Source organism: Macaca thibetana, chromosome 9 (genome assembly GCF_024542745.1).
Source record: "Macaca thibetana thibetana isolate TM-01 chromosome 9, ASM2454274v1, whole genome shotgun sequence".
NCBI classification, from domain to species: domain Eukaryota; kingdom Metazoa; phylum Chordata; class Mammalia; order Primates; family Cercopithecidae; genus Macaca; species Macaca thibetana.
The window spans coordinates 10,832,707-10,853,412 of NC_065586.1; the positions used below are offsets into that span (position 1 = coordinate 10,832,707).

Sequence of the window (20,706 nt, forward strand, 5' to 3'; positions counted from 1 at the left end):
ATTTCCACTGTCATTACCTTACATGGTACTAATTTAAAGTACCCTGGCCACTGGTGGATAATATTCTGTGAAAATGTGCACATCCTGTAGCAGTGGATTGCGTCTGGGTAGTTAAAAATGCTTTGAAGTCTAAATGAGATATGTGCCCAAGGTGCTTGAACAGGCACTAGGTTTGTTTTTCATTACTAATGATAACCTAAATGTGTTTTTGAATTCTTGCCATTGCTGAAATTAAAGCCTGGTAGTAATAAGTCACCAGAAAAAAATTAGATTATATGAGCAACATGCACTAAGCATTGTAATTATATTATAAATATTAAAACCAATGATCTTGTCAGGATTAAAACAAATATTTAAACTGGCTACATGTACTATTCATGCCGATCTTTTTATCTTGAAGTGTCCCGGAAACGGGATGTATGGAACCATTTCTTGAACTGTGAAAACAATCATTTTCAATCTTATAAATGACTCCTTGCTTTTATTTTTGCTTGTAGCAAAGGACAATTTAGCAATCTGAGCAATTGTTTTCCCCATTACAATCATGTTTTTCAAGATCTGGTTTTTAGGATGAAGGGAGTTGCGTTTCAGTAGATGCGTTTTAATTAAATCATGGTGAAACCCAACTTGTTCAAATGGAATGAGATTTCAATATAAATGCCTATAAAGAGAGAAAATTTTATTTTGGATAGCTGAGTAAATATATAAACAAGGTTTATATCAACAGAGGTTGATATAACAGAGGTTTTACTGTTTTACTGTGAGCTGCTGTTTTTGATAAAAAGGGAGCATTTTAATTCCTTGTTAACAGAGTCCACTGTTATTCAGCATAAACAGGTTTAGAAAATGAAGGGATATAACAGACCTTAATAGAAGTATCTTAAGTACTGCAGTAGAGATTCACATGCTGATTCTTATACACAACACCAAAAAGTCAGGATGTTCTCTGAGGACCATGAAGTATTCGTCAATGAAGCTTAAAATAATTCGGAATATAAATCAGATGTCATCTTGTACTAGATTTTAGTATAAACCAGTGAAAGCAGGGGCCAAAAGTTAAAGTAAAGTTATAAAAGAAAAATTTAGACTTTTCCCTTGTATATTAATCCAGTAACTTGATCTCTTTTTTTTGCCTTCTGTGAGAGGGTTAGGAAACAATTCAATCTTAGCAATTGGGGAACCCCCAATACCTAGAACACTGGCGTATACCATAGGATTATTGTTTGAGAGCCTCTACCAGGAAGACAGAACTGCCTGGTTTGCATGACTGTCAGAGACAAAAGCCATTATACTGCCATTTTGCGTGTGAAATTCTGGTCTTAAGTCATAGATCTTTGTTATCTGAAATTTGAGCTAAACAGATTCCGTTTAATGGACGGGCGAGACTTACCTCTCCAGTTGACCATATATTTCTCAGTCATGGATGTGACAGATCAGGGAGCAATAGGCAGAAACAGTGGAAGCAAAGAGAATTCAGATCATCTCTGAGAGCTCACCTTTCTACATGGAGGGCTTTGATAGGTAACAAGACCTCCTATTTCTCACTGTCCTCAGGACACAGTGCCATCTTCTGAAAGACTTTCAGAAATTGGGAGATAAATATGCTGGTACTTCCAGGCCAACCTCTAGAGTCATCTAGAGTCGATGGATGGATATTTCCTGTCTTCTTTATAATCCCTAAGAAATAGCAGCTCCCCCAGCTCTCCTGGGGCCCATGCCCGGCACTGTTCAGTATTGACATAGTTCATCCTCTATCGTTAATTCAACCAAGGTACAGCATGCACTAAGTATATGTCAAGCATGGTTGTAGGCTTAGCATATACTTAGTACGTGCTGTACCTTGGTTGTGGGAGAAAACAGACAGGACACCATCTCTTCTCTGAAGTGGTTCAGTGGCATGAAGAAGGTACCGATCATCCCAGTGCTATGGGGAAGTGTTTAACCCATAAAGAACTAGGAAAACATCAAAGCAAACAAAAAAACCCAAAGGATTTCAGCAGCGAGATGGGCTAGTTCTGATCAGAGGCAGTAAGGACAGCATTCTGAACCAACCTTCTGAGCAGGACTGGAGTGGGTGGGTCAGAGTGGGTGAGCACAGGCCAGGGGATTGCCCACGGAGTCCCCAGACCTTGCCACCCTCCAAACCCTCTTCTTTCAGATTCACTATGGGGCTCAAAATATGAAACAAACCCACTGGCTTAAGTGACTGGTTTCCATACTTTTCACAACCCAACTTTCTCCTTCCAGTGCCCAACCATCACACAGTACCCAGACTCTGCAATCACAGCTGCGGTGGTGAGGTGTGCTCTCTCTTCCTCCCTGCCCCAGCCCCTACTTCCTCACCTTTTCTAATGCATCTACCACTCATAGTCTGTGCTGCACAAACCTTTCTCTTACAATGTCCTTCTTTATTATTTTTCTCAGGTTGAATCCATTGAAAAGACTCTATAGTTATAGCAGGCTAAAAATGCAGGTTGAGTTTGTAGCTGTGGTTCAAGAGGTCAGAGAAGGCCCAGGGTGAATTCAGAGCCTCATTGGTCTGAGTGTGTCCCCCAGAATTCATGTGCTGAAAGCCTAATCCTCAATGTAACTCTGGGGTGGTGGGAATGAATGGGAGGTGGTGAGGTCATGAGGGTTCTGAATGGGAGGTAGTGAGGTCATGAGGGTTCTGACGTCATGAGCGGATCAATGCCACTGTAAAAAGGGCTTGTGGGGGCAGATTCACTCCCTTTCTCACTCTTCTGCCACGTGAGGACCCAATGTTTGTCTTCTCTTGCTCTTCTGCCATCTGCCATGTGAGGACACCGTAAGAAGGCTCACACCAATGTTGATGCTTTGAGCTTGGACTTCCCAGCCTCCAGAACTGTGAGAAATGAATCTGTGTTCTTTGTCAATTACTCAGTCTGTGTGATTCTGTTATAACAGCACAAAATGGACTACAGCCAGCACCCTGGTATACCATCTGCCATCTTCATCATGTTAACAACGTGCACCTCATGCTCACAGCAACTCCAGCCATCACATGGGGACCACGTCCAACTTCTTCCATGGGACTATTTTTTAGGGGAGGAATCCCTTTTCCATGCCTGATCCCTTAGGAGGGGACATTGGATTTCTGGTATTCTCAGCCTTTGTAATGGAAGGCATGTTCTGTCAGCAAGGAGAAAGGTAGGAGTCAGGGTAAGGGGAGAATCGACTGTAAGTACTTAAAGAATGGCATCCATGTCAGGTAGGTGCTCTTCTTCTCCATCTGGGTAAACCCAATGGCCATTTAGCTGTGATCTTATTTAGCCCTTCAGCCACATTCAACCTAGGGACGACTTCCTCCTCCATGAAGTGTTCTCTTCATTGTAGAGACACCAAGCCCTCCAGGTTTCCCTCCTCTCTTGCTGGCCATTCTTCATCAGTCTTCTGTTATTCCTTGCCAGCTTGACTGGCCTCTGCAGGTTGAGGTGTCCCAGGGTGCCCTGGGCATTGCTCTGTTCCCCTGTGGGAAGGGAATGGAGAGAGATTTCATCTAGCTCCATGATTTTAAAGATCATCTTTATGCAGATGGTTCTCATTTGTAGATCTCTAGCCCTGACTTCTTCCTTGAGCTTCAAAGCTGAATATCCAGCTGCTAATGTGACTCTCTACTTGGAAGCGTAACCTTAAACTTGATGTGACTGGAAAAGAACTCTTGAACCCTACCTCAGCCCACCTTGTCATCATACACCCAACACTCAAAGGAGAACCTAGGGACATTTTTTTTAAAAAAAAAAAAAAAAAAACACCTTTTCCTGTTTTCAGACTTAGCAGATAACTTGTTAGCTCAACTTCCAAAATGTATCTTTATTTATTTATTTTTTTTTGAAATGGGTCTCACTCTGTTGCCCAGATGAAAGTTCAGTAGCATGATCATAGCACACTGCAGCCTCCAACTCCTGGGCTCAAGTGATCATCCTGCCTCAGACTCCCAAGTAGCTGGGACCACAGGTGCACATCACCACACTGGGCTAATTTTGAACATTTTTTGTGGAGATGGAGTCTTGCTATGTTACCAAGGTGGTCTCAAACTCCGGGCCTCAAGCAGCTCTCCCACCTTGGCCTCCTAAAATGCTGGGATTACAGGCATGGGGTACCATGCCCAGCCTAAAATTTATCTTCAATTTGTCTACTTTCTCTATCTCTTTCCAAGCCACTGTAAACTCCCACCTGAACTGTTAAATGGCCTTCCAAATGGTCCTTCCCACTTCCTCTTTTGCAATTCATTCTCTACATAGAAGTCCAAATGATCTCTGAAAAGTCATCCATCAAAATATTGTTTTTTTCGTAAAATCATGTAAGAGTTTCCTATTGCTTAGAATAAAATCAGCACAATGTACTTCGGTTCCAAGTGTTGCTTTTGTCTACCTCTGCAGCCTCATCGCCTGCTACTTTCTTTCTCATTTACTTTGCTTCTGACACACTGGCCTTTCTCCCCACTTACTTCCACAGAAAGTTCTCCTTTCACCACCCTATTAAGTAACCCCCCAACACACTTCTTGTCATATTTATTGTCATCTGTTTTTATTCGTTGATTTATATATGATCTGTTCCCTTCCCCTTAGCTCCAGAACAATGTTTCCCTTGCCTGTCTGGTTTATTCCTGTATTTGTAGGCCCCTGAACAGAACTGGCAGTCAATAAATGTTTGTTGAATGACTGTATGAGCCCCCATTCCAGAGATAAGAAAACTGACATCTGGTCTGCTAGACTGTGCACGTGTTCTTCCTTCTATTTGGAAGCCCTGTGTTCATCTCTCTGCTCTTTTTCTCCCCTACCAAATTCTCTACCACTTGTTCTTCTAGATCCAGATTTGCAAACTACAGCCTATAGACGAAATCTAGGTGGTGGCCTGTGCTTATAAATGTTGTTTTTTGGAACACAGCCAAAATATCTATTTATGTGTTTTCTGTACCATTTTTGTGCTACAACATCACAGTTGAGTGGTTGTGGCAGAGACGGTATAGCCCCCAAACTGAAAATATTTACTGTTTACTTTTATAGAAAGGTTTGCTGACCACTGTTCTAGACACATCCTAGGTTTCTTTGATACCTTCTCTGCCCTGAAGAGTTTTATGTTCCTTCTGTTGGTTCCCAAAGACCCCAGTTTTAGCCCCTATCCTAACATCTGTGTCACCAAATAACATAATTGACTAGAGGACTTTTACACCTTCTCCACTAAGTAGGAAACACACTAAAATCTTATTACTATTCATTGTTAGTCCCCAGTGCCTAGCAGTGCCTGGAACATAGTAGGCACTGAATAAATATTTGCATAAGTGTTTGACCATCTGAATAGATGTTTAAATGAATTAATAAGTATTTGAGTGGATTAATAAATGTTTGAATCAATGAATAAATGTTTGAATTAGGAAAGGAGGGAGGAAGGATTGAGGAAACCTTCTCCTAAAGAACCAGGGGTAGACAAGATGTATGATTTCTGCCTTCTCTCACCCTTCTCACTCTTCTCACTGCTCCGTAGATTTTTGCACGTGGAAAAATTCATCTAATTGGCTGGAAAGTTATTAACCTAAATCCTGTTGTTGCCAAGCTGCACAGAGCTGTTGCTTTCGAGGCCGTGTTAACATGGAGGCTAAGAGGTCAGGCTTTGGGCGCAGAAATCCTTGAATCTTGTGTCTGCCATTTCTTAATCATGTGAACTTAAACAAGTTATTATAGTTATTCTCTCTGCCTCAGTTTTTCATTTATAACATTGGAAGAATTATAATACCCATCTCATAGTATCACTGTGTGGAGATAACCCATGTAAAGTATTTAGCTCAATGCCTGCCATACAGCAATCAATACAGGGTAGCTGTTATCTCAGTTCACTGAAAGAGAGGATTATGCTAATTATTTTACCAGTGCTTAGGTGTGTTCAAATCTAAGAGAGGATACTGTATTACATTATAAGGAGCAGCCCAGTGAAGTGATGCGGTGCATATGATCTAGAGCCAAACTCCGGCTTGTGTTAAAATCCCAGTTCAGCCACTTACTTGGTCTTTGACCTTGTGCAAGTTTCTTCGCCTCTGTCTGCCTCAGTTTCTTCATCTGTAAAATGGGTAACCATAGGGTCAGCTGTTCCGAGAAGTAAGTGACATGATACATGTAAAGTACTTAAAACAGTGTTTGCTGTTTATCTTATTATAAGGAAATTAAAGTTACCTGTTAGTTGAAATTTGAGGTGGAGATGAGAGTGCATCAAGCCATTGGGCATATAACCCTGTAATGCAGATTTTAATTATGCAGTGCCTAGATTGTTGCCTTGCTATGAGTTATTGTTGATGATTTAAAAGAGAATACCCAAAGCATTAAATGTAAAAGTCCCCTGACCTTGCTGTAAAACATGAAAATAACAATCGCTTAAAGGAAGTATATATGCAAATACTGCCCACCTATGACGGGCAGTTCCATCACAAATGTGCTGTTCATTAATTCTCCAAATTCTTTATAGATGCGTATAAGAATCCATAGTGAGTGAATTAAATTACACTTGTTTTGTAATATAGTGTTCCGATGTGTAACAGACTATCAAAGGAATGATCTTTACGAGGAAAACTTTAGAATATTGTTAAGTTACTCACTGTGTGACCTATTTAGACTTCTCAGATTCTTCTTGTGGTAGACTGCATAATTAAATTTTAAATGGAACATGATAAAGAAATTATACTGGTGATCTCCAGAGATTCTGATACCCTATTTGGCTCTTTATAAGAGTATAGCAAAGACATACTTTAAAAATTAATAAAGGCCTGCCCTAATTTTTTTTCCTTTTAGATTTTTCCTTATCTGCTCTGTAATTCAAAGCTATGTTGCATGATCCACAAGTGTTTCCTGAAATAAATGATCAAAATAAAAATTCTTAAAAGCACATTTATCCCAATTTGAGAATTCCATTATTTGTGCACGAGAGCTTTTGTGCAGCAGTGGAGCTTCTTTAAGATAAAACCTGCCATTTTCTGGATTTGTCACCATAGAGAATTGGAGATTTATTCATTCTGTTTGTGGAAGCATTAATATCTTCAGAGTTTATAGAGCAAAGGGGTAGAAAATGGTTTCCATGTAAGATACAGTTTTGCAGTTAGAATTCCTCATTTGCTACCTAAAAGTTACTTATCCCTTGGGTGAATAATTTTTTCCCATAACCTTTTGCCATTCATTTTCTTCCGTATTTAAGGGGGCATTTCCAAGATATAATAACATTCTATATTAAATACAATATTCTCATCTTTAATAACTTTTGTAATATAAAGCACACCCATGTTAGTTAAAAAGCCTTTCTTTTTCCTCTAAAAGATTTCAGATTTTGCTGTCCAATGAGCTTTGACAAAAACAAAACAGGCTGGAGAGTTTCTGTGCCTGCCCAAGGTTGATTTGCTTTTTATACCTTCTTAAATATTGGCTTCCACTGATGTTTGGGATTGTCAAGCTACCAAGAACATATAAATTAATAAAATGTATTCGTATGTATACATAGATAGTTTTAAACCTTGTAAACCTTTCTTTTCAGATTAGATTTTGTAAATGTTTCTATTATGTATTTTCCTTTTCCTTCTTTCTGGCAAATACGCAGTTTTCCTTTTGGACTCAAACCACTCAAGCATCCTATATTGTGTTCATTTTTCAAATAAGCAACATTAGACTCACAAAACACTATATAAAACCAAGCTGAGGCAGTGACATGAGCCAACAGAGAAAATAAATTCCCCATTAGACCTGACTATTCATCCTTAAACCTCTGCTTGTCATGCTGGCTGGGGGTGGGGAGTGTAGCTTTAAGGAATAAAGGCTCCATAAAGGATTCTGAAGAGAAACTCATATTGGAAACATGATTATCTAGTGAGTAAGTGGAAACTCTGTTTACCACCACAGTACAGAATTTGAGACCCTCCCTCACCCAGATCCCAACCTGTGGAACTCAGGCTAGCATCGACATAGTGACACCTGGTGGCCCCTAATTCATCATTGGGCACCACGGCACCCCTTCCAAAGTAAAGAAAATTTATTTCCAAATTAGGCTTTCAAAGTAATAGGTTTCTACATATGGTTTACAAGTTTTTAAAATATACACCTAATTAATAATGTAGATGCTTATGGACAACACAATGAAATCTTAAAATGAATCTCTCGATAATAGCAGTACATTAGTCTTTTCTCATGCTGCTAATAAAGGCATACCCACAACTGAGTAATTTATAAAGAAAAGAGGTTTAATGGACTCACAGTTCCACATGGCTGGGGAGGCCTCACAACTATGGCAGAAGGTGAATGAGAATCAAAGTCACGTCTTACATGGTGGCCAGCAAGAGAACTTGCGCAGGGGAACTGCCCTTTATAAAACCATCACATCTCATGAATCTTATTCACTATCATGAAAACAGCATGGGAAAGGCCTGCCCCCATGATTCAATTACCTTCCACCAGGTCCCTCCCACAATGTGTGGGAGTTCAAGATGAGATTTGAGTGGGGACACAGCCAAAACATATCAGGCAGTATCATTACTAATGACATCTTTGATCAAGGAAATATATGAGGCCCTATGGAGGATGCAAGGTACAATGATCCCTGCCCTTAAGAACCAAAAGATTCTACTAAAAAAAAAATCAAACTCATAGAAGCAGAGTAGCATGGGGGCTGGACAAAGGATGCGGTTGGGAGTGGGGAGATGTTGGTCAAAGGGTACAGAATTTCACTGGACAGGAGGAATAACTTTGGGAGGTCTATTGTACAGCATGGTGACTATAATTAATGTATATATACTGGAAAATTGCTATGAAGGTAGATTTTAAATGTTCTCATCACAAAAAAAAAGATCAATATGTGAAGTGATAGATATGTAATTATTTGATTTAAACATTCTACAGTGTATGTATATGAACATCACGACATCACAATGTACCCCATAAATATGGGAAAGTTTTACCTTGTCAATTAAAAATTAAACTAATAAATTAGTTAATTAAATAAAAGAACCAAATGGTTCTAAAAGTAGGAATCAATTTTAGTAGGAGAAAGCATGTTCTTTCTTAGCAAAATGTCTTACACGATAAAGTACATATACATATATATATATATATATGTATAAAATACATTAAGTAACATATACTGGACCAAACAATTAAGTGCAAAGAGAGAACATTTTTCATATGGCAATTGAAAGAATATCATTAGAGGGAATATTCCTTCTGCAGCCAGAAAGGTCAAAAATAAAGCAGAGTGCAAGGAACGTAGAGTGTCTTGAGATGGAGACCCAGCCAGCTGGTTTCACCCAGATGGTTTGTTAAGAGAATAATGAAATATGAATTAGAGAAGTAGATAGAAGCCAGATTGCAAAGCTTTAGAATTATAGAAGTGGTTTACTTTCTTAAAAAAAAAATTGACCCAAGGCCGGGTGCAGTGGCTCATGCCTATAATCCCAGCACTTTGGGAGGCTGAGGCAGGAGGAATGCTTGAGCCCAGGAATTCAAGATCAGCCTGGGCAACATGGCAAAACCAAGTCTCTATAAAAAAAAACAAAAAGTACAAAAGTTAGCCAGGCACGGTGGCACACAACTGTAGTCCCAGCTACTCAGGAGGCTGAGGTGGGAGGATCGCTTGAGCCTGGGAGGTTGAGGCTGCAGTGAGTCATGATGGCACCACTGCACTCCAGCCTAGGTGACAGATTATAACCGTATATAAAAAAAATTTTGACACATAATAGTTATACATATTTATGTGGTACAGCATGATATTTCTACACCTGAATACATTGTGCAAAAATCAAATCAGGGTATTTAGCATATCTGTCATCTCATACAATTATCATTTCTTTGTTGTGAGAGCATTTAAAATTACCTGTTTTGAAACATATATTATAATTTTATATTTTTATAACCACAGTCACCCTATTATACAATAGAGCAACAGAGCTTAGTATCTAACGGTAACTTTATACCCATTGACCTTCTCTCCCAGTGCCCTCCTCTCATCCCCACCCCACCCCATCCCCTGGTAACCACTATTCTACTCTCTACTTCTATCATATCAACTTCTTTAGATTCCACATATGAGTAAGGTGATACGGTATTTGTCTTTTCTGTGCCTAGCTTATCTCACTTGACAGAATGTTCTCCAAGTTCATCCATATTGTTGAAAATGACAGATTTTGACTTTTTTGTGGCCAGAGTATTCTATTGTGTATATATGCCACATTTTCTTTATCTGTTTATCTGTGGATGGACGCTTAGGTTGATTCCATATTTTGGCTATTGTGGATAATGGTGCCATACACACGGGAGTACAGATATGTCCTGACATATTGATTTTAATTCATTTGCATGTATACCCAATAGTGGGATTGCTACATCATATGGCAGTTCTATTTTTAGATTTTTGAGGAACTTCCATACTGATTTCCGTAATGGCTATGCTAATGTAAATTCCCACAAACAGTGTATAAGGGTTCCCTTTCTCTAGTGAGTGCCAGCATTTCTTATTTTGTGTCTTTTTGATAATTGCCATTTTAATTGGGGTGAGGTGATACCTCATTGTGATTTGCTTTGTTTTGTTTTCAGTACCAGTAGGGGTATTGGAGCAGGGTTAAAAATATAATTCAAAGAGCATGTTAGCAGGGTTAATCTGATGGTAATCTGTAAAATCTATCATGGTGGGAAGAGCCAGCAGCTTGTAAACTCCTCGAGGAGTGGCCCCAAGTCTACTGTGCTCACCTTTCTATCCTCAACACCTAGCGTAGTGCCTCCAGCACACAATAGGTGTTCAAATATGCATCAGATGAACTCATGAGTAAATGGGAGCTAAGAATCTTTCTGAATGGTGGAAGTGAGGATAACAGGTGCATGAACTAGACTGATCATTGTAGAAACAAAAACGAAATAGTTGATTACAGAAAATATTGGGGAAAACTAATCAATATTATTTGCTTAAACTCAGGCAACGAAGGAGAGAGCGAGCAGTCCACATGATTCTCACGTTTCCAGTTTAGGAATGTCATAGTATCATGAACAAAAACGAGGGATGTCTGGAGGAAGAGGCATTCATTGGAAATGCAGAGCTAGAACGAGGGTTGTTTTGTACTGAGTTTGAGAAGGTGAGGGTTGAAGGGCAGTTATGCACATAGAACTTGATGTTTGGGTGTTTAGTAAGAAAGCATCTTGTACGTTGTTTGCACGGAGGTTCAGTTGAAGCCATTTTGCACACCCTAAAGGGTTTTGCTGTTGTCTTATCCTGGTGACATTCCCTGCTAAATTAGACAAGATGCAAATTTGATAGAGAATCCTTAAGAACAAATAATGTTACTGCAAAGATAAATGCAATACTCAAAAGGATTTTAATTTCTTCTGGTAATTTCTTGGGAGTAAAAGGAAAAAGGACTTCTCTGGGGTGACTTTGTCATAGACTGTGCTTCTCTTTTGACCACCCACTTCAACTGGCATTTTTTGCTGACATTCACTGTGAAAATTTGGTGCGTGACACTGTTAGGGGAGATCTGTTGGCAATAGAATCGTGTACGCTGCTTGTTCTCATCTGGCCTTTCACATCTTGGCCTAGTATTCCTTGGCTTATTTTGTCATGTCTGGAGTTTCATCTTTTCTGGGTTCTTGCCTGAAGCTCTGGCAGATGACAGTGTTCAGCTGAGAAAGTCCTATCCAACTTCAACTTCCATAATGCAAGAATTTCTCTTGACTACCAGGGTGAATGGAAACCCAAGATTCATGAGACATTGTAGCTATTCATTTTGTCACCTTTCTTCAGTATGGCCTAAGTATCCTAAATTAGAATTTCCTATAAAAGAGCAGAGATGAGTTTGAGACAGTGCTTTGAGAGAAACTTAGGCACAACAGGTAAGGGAAAATAGGTCATACAGTGGCTGGAAGCTAATATGGTATATCATCCCAAGGGTTGTTGAGCCACAAGGATTTCACATTTTGTTTGTTAATGCGTGTGGCCACTCAAACATCATACAGGGATGCCTGGGAGGTTAACAAAGATATGTTCCCATTTCTAGCAGTAATAAAGAACAATCCTACTTTATAATTGGGAAATGAAATGCTGCAAAAGAAATTAAGCCCTGGAGAGCAAGATGGGGTCACATTGGTTTTTAGGAATTCTCATAATCCAGTGTTTCTGCAAATATTTCTTATGTTCTTCATCCTTTCTCTCTTCCACTCTCTCATAGATTTTTTTTCCCTTCTCTGATATGCATGCGCCTTCTAGTTGACTTTTGTAAAGTGGAAAGAAATAATAAGTTCTTGGATCACGCCTGTAATCCCAGCACTTTGGGAGGCCGAGGCAGCTGGATCACCTGAGGTCAGGAGGTCAAGATCAGCCTGGCCAACATGGTGAAACCCCGTCTCTACTAAAAACACACACACACACAAAAATTAGCCAGGCGTGGTGGCACACACCTGTAGTCCCAGCTACTCAGGAGGCTGAGGCGAGATAATCGCTTAAACCCAGGAGGCAGAGGTTGCAGTGAACAAGATTGTGCCACTGCACTCCAGCCTGAGTGACAGAGTGAGACTCCATCTCACACAAAAAAAATAAATAAATAAAAGAGAGAGAGAAGAAAGAAACAGTAAGTCCTGCAGAGGTTAGAAAGAAGGTAAAGAAATGGTTCTTTCAATGGAGCAATAATCACATTTTGACATAAAGATTGTCCAAGTAATCTGCATAATTGTGCAAAAATTCTCATGTTACGTGACTGTTCTCCCTGCAGTATATAATCAGCCTATTAGGTTTTTTTTTTTTTAATCTAGAATCCTAGTAGAACCTTAGAGCTCCATGGAACCTGTTTTGCACTATCTCCTTGTTCTACAGCTGAATAGGCTGAAGATCGGACAATGAAAAGCAAGTCCTCATGACCACACTATGTGGGATCACTGGACAAGCTAACATTTGTTGGGTTGGATGGAGTCCAGTTATCATTGTAGGGCCTGTTCTTGGGGGCAGAAGAGTCAGGAACCCTTTTAACTACATTCTGGTTGTCTGTACCTTTTCTTGCCACTTCTTTGGTAACTTGCATCCCCCATTCCTGGGGACAGAATCTTCATTTCTGGTGTTTTCCACCATAACCTTGTTCTGGTGCTGAAACAAGCAAAAGCAAAGTGCTGAAACAAGTGTCGATGCTGGCATATCACAGCGTAGAAAGATGCTCCTCAAATTTAGGTGGCCCATGGAAGTGACCTGAGGATTGTGTTTAAAGGCATGTTCTGATTCAGCTGGTCTGGGGCGAAACCTGAAATTCTGCATTTCTGACAAGCTCCCACAGGGTTTCTGAGGATTCTGGTCCTCAGACCATCCTTTGAGGAGCAAACAACTACGCAGCCACCAGTCTCATCTTTGAAAGAAGTAACCGACACTTGCCAAGTCTCTCATCCAGAGCTTTAAGAATATAATGCTTAGGCTTTAATTACATCTCGATAAAAATGAATGAATGAATGTGATGGTTTTATTTATTCTGCCTTCTCTCTCTCTCTTTCTTTCTTTCTTTTTTTTTTTTTTTTTTTTTTTTTTTTTTTTGAGACGGAGTATCTCTCTGTTACCCAGGCTGGACTGCAGTGGTGCAGTCTTGGCTCACTGCAACCTCTACCTCCCAAGTTCAAGCAATTCTTTTGCCTCAGCCTCCCAAGTAGCTGGGATTATAGGCAAGTGCTACCATGCCTGGCTGATTTTTATATTTTTAGTAGAGATGGGGTTTCCATTGTTAACCAGGCTGGTCTCAAACCCCTGACCTCAGGTGATCCGCCCACCTTGGCCTCCCAAAGTCCTGGATTACAGGTGTGAGCCACCATGCTTGGCCAATTCTACCTTCTTTCTGATTGGCTTCTTCCCATTTGCTTTTTAAGAAGATGCTACAAAGCATTTTGGAAACTGGTACTGCAGGAGTAATTTCTCTTCACACTCTGGATTACCATAAAACAGCTGTGGAAGCCTGTGGATTGAAAAGAACTTGAGAAAGGTAATATTCTGTTATTGAGCTTAGGATACAGTGTCCTATGAGCTTCGGATATAATATCAATCAAGATCTGACTTTCAATTCTGAGTTTGTGATGAGTAGCTATAATTGACGGAATGAAAGTAGTTTTTGTATTAGAAAGTGTTTATTTTACCAATGTGAAGTGTTATTTGTGTCAAGTAATTGAGTTCCTAGATGTTCTCATTCTGTATCAGTGGCTGCAGACAGTGTAAGTCCAGGTAGCATGATAGTGTGTGAATGGATATATAGAGAGAGGAACAGAAAGAGGGACTATGAATTAACCATAGTTTTGAAATTGATTCCTGGAAACTGACATTTATTGACTGCATGGGTGTTAAAATTGTCCTTGTTTTATTTACCCCATATGAACTGAAAAGTATTAAAGAAGCAAAATTCTTCTCTACTTTTGACTCTATTCGCATTCAGTCTATCCCCTCCACTAAAGTAAACTGAGGTGTCTTAGATATAGAAATCTAATTTGGAATAATTCAAGATAGATAGAGGGGAGATAGGTAATACTGAATATGCAGAATTCAATCATAGAAAACTAATCACTTTAGTGAAAAGCCAGCTGTTCTTTGTTTTCTAATGGGCATGTGATGTTGATGAAAAATAGCATTCAAGTAAAGTTTACCAAGTACAATTGGTTTGATTCAAGGTATTATGTTATTTTGCAGTATAGGAAATGTTATTTATATTTAACAAAGAGCTGAACGGAGCAGCCAGTCCAAAGACCAAAATACCAAAGGATTATCTTTAAGTTTAGAGAATGAGAAATGCGAGAGCATTGTATTTTGGGTATCAGATAATAATTATTTCAGAGAATATGCCTGGGTTTTCCATGTCCTTCACATTTCATTTGAATGAGCACTTTATGGATTTTTGTGACGCTGAGGGATATGTTAAAATACCATTGCAAACATGTCAGGCAACTTGGGTTTAGAGGATTCTCAACTTGAATTATTTTAGCATTCTACTATTTGAATTACTTGGGGGAAAACAGGAGTTGATGACAATTTGGAGGTCCTTTTCTTTGTCTCCCAAGTGAGTTTGTAGGTTCACTGAATTTCCCCAAAGAAGATCCTAAGACAAGAATTTGAGTCTAAGGACATGAGGGAGGAGGATGTGAGACAGGAATGGGGGAAGTCAGCAAAGCCTGAGTGTAGGTGGGTTAGTGCCTGGGCAACTCGGGTTTGAGCCCACCGGGGACCCCGTGAAGCATTGTCCCACCAAGGGACGAAGAAGCTGCTGTCTTTTTCCATCTGTCCTGCCTCTTGCTAGTTGAAGTCACCCCAGGGGTGTTTGCTCTTGTGTACATCTGTCTTTCTCCATGCCTAGGCCAAGCACTCCTGCAGCAGGAAAAGCCCTCTCTGAAAGTCAGAAAGGCTGAGATCCACAGGCTTGGGAAGGGTTCTGCAGGCGACCTTCAGGGCAGGCTGAGGTCATACAGGCAGGGCCCTGACAGTCTCCACCTTATCAGTGTGGCCACTATTGTAACCCCCTCACCTGGGCTGTAGCGCTTGATAATTAGCAAGTTCTTTTGTGGTGGTGGTGGTGGTGGTGGTGATGATGGTGGTGATGGTGGTGGTGGTGGTGGCGGTGGTGGTGGTGGTGGTGGTGATGATGGTGGTGATGGTGGTGGTGGTGGTGATGGTGGTGGTGGTGGTGGTGGTGATGGTGGTGGTGATGTGGTGGTGGTGGTGGTGGTGGTGATGGTGGTGGTGGTGGTGGTGATGGTGGTGATGATGGTGGTGGTGGTGGTGGTGGTGGTGATGGTGGTGGTGGTGGTGGTGGTGATGATGGTGGTGGTGGTGGTGGTGGTGGTGATGGTGGTGGTGGTGGTGGTGGTGGTGGTGGTGGTAGTGGTGGTGTTCTTTTTGAGACAGAGTCTCGCCTGTCACCAGGCTGGAGTGCAGTGGTGTGATCTCGGCTCACTGCAACCTCTCCCTCCCGGGTTCAAGCGATTCTCCTGCCTCAGCCTCCCAAGTAGCTGGGATTACAGGTATGAGCCACCAGGCCTAGCTATTTTTCATATTTTTAGAAGAGTTGGGGTTTCACCATGTTGGCCAGGCTCATCTCAAACTCCTGATTTTAGGTGATCCACCCACCTTGGCCTCCCAAACTGCTGGGATTACAGGTGTGAGCCACCCTACTCAGCTGATAATTAGCAAATTCTTAATAAGCGTTTATTCAATGAAGGGAGGGAGGGAGAAAAATGAATGACTCAAATAGAATCAGAAAAGCCAGCATTGGCAACATGTCAGGCAGCGTCCATAGACAGATCAATAATTAGAGATAGTTTTTGAAAATAGCATTTTACTTCTGATTTAGGTCCCCAACCTAATATCTAAATTTTATGCTTGCCAGATTTATTATGCATGCAGAGGTGGGAAAATAAACAAAAGGGTTGGCATGAGAGAGCGCATAGCCCTATATATCAAGTACCTTAACTCTAAAGGGTGGCACTTGGGGGAATTACACTTTTGACATCAATAGTTATACCTGGATTTTTTGTTTTGTTCTGTTCTGTTTGTTTTTTACAAGATTAGCAGTATGTTTATCTTTGATTATTCAAGATAAATCAGTTCCCAGTGTTTTGGGCAGTTCACAGTTCTCAATGAATCATTGAAGAACTGTAGATAATCCCTGCTAAGTCCCACAAAGGCAGCTCACTTGCTCCTTTGTCATGCGGGGAAAGGAGTAGTGTGGACTGAGGAGTGCAGGTTTGAGGTAAGGACGATGTCCAGCATCCAGACAAAAATGAACAAATTGCTTTAGTCACTTGGACATGTACAGGTATCAAGAGGTTCCGTGTCATACAAATGGCTCTGTTTATATTCTACTAACATATTTGAATGAAGTATACAAAATTCAGTAACTCATGGATATTTTAAATGCATGGCACTAAACATAGAAATATCTAGGAATAGCATCGGATTGCTTTCATTTATTATTCTGGTAGTTCTCATTGTGTAGATAGTAGTTGTAACCTGAGAGTGTGCCTGTCTGGCCAAGCATAAATCTCAATGTGTTTGTATGTGAAGTGTATGTATGTGTGGCATGAAGGGTAGGGAGAAGAAGGGTTGCAGAGAGCTGTTCCTTCCAAAAATATGTATATTTTTGGCTTATTTGCTGGTTTTGATCATCTGTAACTTTTGTGGCAATGACGATTTCTACATGATTCAGTGAATGACCCTATAGTACTCATGTAAAACCTCAAAAAGGCCATTTCTCTAGCAAACATCTAAGTATGCCAACTGTGTTAACTTCAGGACTCATAGTCAGGGTGATCTTTTGTATTCTTCACGGGGTCCTGAGTGATGTCATTCTAGAGAAACAACACCAGAGGGAAAAGGGGCTCACAGAAAAGCAGCATTGAGCATGCAGAAATGGAAAGTATCTGCAAAGGGTTAATAAGTTAGAAATACGTATTCCCTGCAAGAAACAAGAGCAGAGGGAGCTTGGCAATGATTTCTTTCTCTTTTTTTCTGGAGGAGTTAAGAAATGCGCTACGGAGACACCATAGCCAACTTGGACCGAGAGTGCCGGAGTGTTTTCCTGCCCCCAGTGTCTTGATGCCATCCCCCTCTCAAGGCCTCCCATGACCCTGGAACTGGGTGGCAGGCCAGCTACAGAGGAGTGTGGGAATTCAGTCCATAAACCCTTGGTTTCTTCTAGCAGGACTCCCAGCTCCTCTTGACAATTTCCTCATACTGATTTATTGATTTAATTTCTGGTTGGCAATGGTAGTAGTTATAAAGTAAATTTACCCTAGGAAAACAAGATATTTTGGGAATTCACTAATGCTAACACTGCACTTGGATCCTAGAGCCACTTTGCATCTGCCCAAATCAGCTAGAGAAAACAACAGCCAAGTGACACCCAGCAAGCAACAAAGACTTGTTTCTTCCATTTACTCAGTTGGGATGGTAGTAATAGAAGGATATGTGTGTTACTTTCCCCTTAATAGTTAACCTTAGAAATCAAAAGTCGACCAGGCGCAGTGGCTCACACCTACAATCCCAGCCCTTTGGGAGGCCTATGAGGGTGGATCACTTGAGGTCAGGAGTTTGAGACCAGGCTGGCCAACATAGTGAAACTCCCTTTCCTACTAAAAATACAAAAATTGGAAGGCTGAGGTGGGTGGATCACAAGGTCAGGAGATCGCGACCAACCTGGCTAACATGGTGAAACCCTGTCTCTACTAAAAAATACAAAACATTAGCTGGGTGTGGTGGCGGGCACCTGTAGTCCCAGCTACTCAGGAGGCTGAGGCAGGAGAATGGCCTGAACCCAGGAGGCGGAGCTTGCAGTGAGCGGAGATCATGCCACTGTACTCCAGCCTGAGCAACAGAGACTCCATCTCAAAAACAAAAAACAAAACAAAACAAAAATTAGCCAGGTGTGGTGGCAGGTGCCAGTAATCCCAGCCACTGGGGAGGCTAGGGCAGAAGAGTTGATTGAACCCAGGAAGTAGAGGTTGTGGTGAGCCACGATCACACCACTTCACTCCAGCCTGGGTGACAGAGTGAGACTCTGTCTCAAAAAAAAAAAAAAAAAAAAATCAAAAGTCAATAATCTGCATAACATCATGATCCTTATCATGTATCATGCTTGAATTTGAACAACATAGTTTTCTGTCTTCATTTTGATTTGGGCCTCAGGAAAAAAAAATCTCTTGGATGTGATTCTTTACACTTGGATCATGCGAAAGGGTTAGCTTAGATGCAATATTGGTTATCTGTTTATGTATTAAAATGAGTCCAAAAGTTAGCTGCTTGAAACAACAGACATTTGTTATCTCGGTTTCTTGGGGTCAGGAAATTGGGCACAGCTTTGGTGGGCACTTGTGCCTCTCACAAAGCTGCAGTCAAGGGGGCTGCAATCTCATATGAAAACTTGATTGTGGATGGATCTGCTTTCAGGCTCACTTGTATGGTTATTGGAAGGATTCCATTTCTTATGGGCTGTTGGACTGAGGGCCTTAGTCCCTGCCTTTCTGTTGCCTGGAACCACCATCACTTCTTTGCCATGTGGGTCTTTCCATAGGAAAGCTGGCTTCTATTGTAGCAAACAAGAGAGAGAATAAGATCCGGCCACAAGATGGAAGTCACAGTCATTTTACAACCTGGTCTACTGACATGCCATCCCTGTTACTGTACTCTCTTCATTATAAATGAGTCATGAGGTTCAGCCCATACTCAAAGGAGAGATTATCCAAGGACATGAATGCCAAGAGGTAGGGATCACTGGGGACCATTTTAAATGCTTCATACGTAGATTTGATTCTGAAATTGCTATATGATGGAGAGTTATTTTGATGCAATACACGCTATGTTCTAGGACAAATTCTTAATTATTTCTGGTGATGTGGACTAATACCTTGAGAATGAAGACTAAATCATAGGGTCAAGAAAATATGATCAGAGTAACTATTTCTTGATAATTGGAAACTGTCCCATTGTGGTCAAAAACAAACCAGAGTTCAAGCCAAGTGGAAGCTCAGGGCGGGATCCACAAGTATTGAACCATTTTCCAACAAGCTGGGATGCCCATAGAACTGAAGCTTCAGAAACTTATATTTGTACAATGAAATGCACCTGCTGCCTGTTAACCAACTCCTCTTGCTTGTCCTTCCTGTTGTCCTTCCTGGCTATATAAACCATTAACTTTGTCACTGGTGAGGGGACAGATTTGGAGTTTGTCTCCCATCTCTCCAACTGATGTCACCTGAATAAGGTCTTCTTCCTGGCAATACTTGTCTCAGTGATTGGCTTTCTGTGCTGCCAGCGATGAAACCTAGACTGAACCTCTAGCATTTGGTAAGAGTATCCCTATCAAGTTGCTACCTGTGAGGGGCAGAAATCCCACATGGGGCCGAAGGAAGAGTGAGTTAGTTGAGCTCTGAAAGGAAAAAGTCACGTGGACCCAAGAGCTACATACAATGGGAGGAGTAGAAACTCAAGTGCATATTTCTTACAAGGACGAGCAGATTAGGATAGGGAATCAGTCTTACGATCTAGGCATGTGCTAGGAAAGATTGAGATGCTCTAGAAGGACTCTGGAGCCTGAGGCAAAACACTGTTCTTGAAGAACTAGCTATATTAGCTACCCAACATTGCTCTTTTCTTTTCTTTTTTTTTTTTTGAGACAGTCTCACTCTGTCACCCAGACTGGAGTGCAGTGGCATGATCTCAGCTCACTGCAACCTCTACTTCCCAGGTTCAAGTGATTCTCCTGCCTCAGCCCCCCGAGCAGCTGGGATTACAGGTGTGCACCACCACGCCTGAGTATTTTTTTGGATTTTTAGTAGAAAAGGGGTTTTGCCATGTTGGCCAGGCTGGTCTCGAACAGCTGACCTCAGGTGAGCCACCTGCCTCGGCCTCCCAAACTGCTGGAATTATAGGCATGAGTCCCTGCACCCAGCCAGATGTTTCTTAAAGAGAGTAGAAACTTACTTATCTAAATGCATAGAAGGCACCAGGAGAGGGGGAAAGGGGGCAGAGTCCCTGAGAAGGCAAGAGGGCATGGGATCCAGGGCACAGAGGGGATCAGCCTGAGAGGAGAGCCCAGGCTTCCATCTGAACAAGGATGGAAGCAGGAAAGAGGTGTGTGGATTCAGAGCAGTGTGTGGGACTGGGGCCTCAGGGAGTTTTAGACATTCAGCCTAAGAATGGATGGGAGCAGGCCGGGCGCGGTGGCTCAAG

The 20,706-nt window shown here is 41.2% G+C and overlaps 1 protein-coding gene across 4 annotated transcripts in view; it reads left to right on the plus strand.

Annotated features, from left to right (window-relative positions):
• CELF2 (CUGBP Elav-like family member 2) overlaps nt 1-20,706 on the plus strand; it is an 866,203-nt gene that overhangs the window by 453,036 nt on the left and 392,461 nt on the right. The gene's annotated exons all lie outside the window — the stretch shown is intronic.